Source organism: the organism of the source record quoted next, unplaced genomic scaffold (assembly GCF_019419815.1).
Source record: "Pyrus x bretschneideri cultivar Hongxiangsu unplaced genomic scaffold, Pyrus_bretschneideri_v1 Contig199, whole genome shotgun sequence".
In the NCBI taxonomy this organism is placed as follows: Eukaryota; Viridiplantae; Streptophyta; class Magnoliopsida; order Rosales; family Rosaceae; genus Pyrus; species Pyrus x bretschneideri.
Window position 1 is genome coordinate 794,103 of NW_025999500.1, and position 1,357 is coordinate 795,459.

The following is a 1,357-nucleotide window of genomic DNA, read 5'->3' on the forward strand; positions in this document are numbered from 1 at the left end:
AATCTTCCTTTCTAGGTTAGCTACCTGCAACAAAAGATCATGATTAGAGCTTGTTTCATAGACTCCAACTTTCTTACCCCTTAAATCTTTGTGTTGAGCATTAGACCCCAACATCTCATAAATGTTATATGACTCTTGGGCATTCTTTTTCTTCAATGCTCCACCTGCTGCATTATCAACAGTTGATTGACATGTTTGGGTTAGTCCATCATAGAAAATTTGCATTTGTAAGTGAAAAGGTAACCCATGGTGTGGACATTGCAGCAAAAGGCCTTTAAAGCGCTCCCAACACTCATTGAAAGGTTCTCCATCATCTTGTTTGAAGTTGAAGATTTGTCCCCTTAATGTGGCTGTCTTTTGAGTGGAAAAGAACTTCTCCAAGAACTTCTTAGCCACGGCATCCCATGTGGTGAGGGAACCTGGTGTTAGAGTCATCAACCAACTCTTGGCCCTATCTTTCAAGGTGTAAGGAAACACTCTCATCCTCAAATTTGCTTCACTTACTCCCTGCAAAGGTAAACCACTCACAACATTGTAAAACTCTTTAATATGAGCTAAAGGGTCTTCATTAGGTAAGCCATAAAAAGATGGAAACATATGGAAATGTGAAGATTTAAGATCATAGTTTCTAGCTTCTGTGGGCAGCAAGATGCATGAAGGTGAATTTGGTATGATTGGTTGAGCAAAGTCCTCCAAAGCACGAAGCTCATCTTGGTTGCCCGCCATCTCTTCTTCTCTTTCCCAATTAAATTGCTCAGATTCTTTACTTGTTGAACTAGGTGAATTCCCTTCCTCTTCCTCACGGCTAATGGATGAACTTGATGGCACAAATTTGTCCAAAGTGTGGCCCTTTAACCGTTCAATTCTTTGGCCTGGCTCCACAAGTCTATTTGACATATACTACCTGAAACAAAATAACACAAGTTTGAATGAAAATCAAGAATCTACCTACAATGAAAAGAACAAAGTTTAAATAGCAAACAAGCAATTACAAGGGACTGAAATCAGTCCCCGGCAACGGCACCATTTTTGTTGAGTTAATTCCTTCCTAATTCTAGAATATGTTAAGTATAATGGCACAAGTAAGGGTGTCGAATACACAGGGACTAATTGATCCTATATAATCACTTGTTTTGCAAGAACTCTAACTAGAGAAATAAAACTACTCAATGTAGGCAGATTTGTGGTTGTAACTTGTAAACATAAGAGAATGAAGTAAATACAAATAAATGAATCAACAACTAATAAAATGGGATAGTATCAATAGAGATGAAACTAGGGATTCGATTTTACCATTGCTAAACCAAGTCCATGTTTGTTAAGTTAGTTTATACTCAGCCATCTACCTATTTCCTAA

The 1,357-nt window shown here is 37.9% G+C and overlaps 1 pseudogene; it reads left to right on the forward strand.

The window, feature by feature from the left end:
* Nucleotides 1-241: 241 nt before the first annotated feature.
* On the forward strand, nt 242-352 carry LOC125476596 (annotated as a pseudogene).
* The last annotated feature ends 1,005 nt before the right edge of the window (nt 353-1,357 follow it).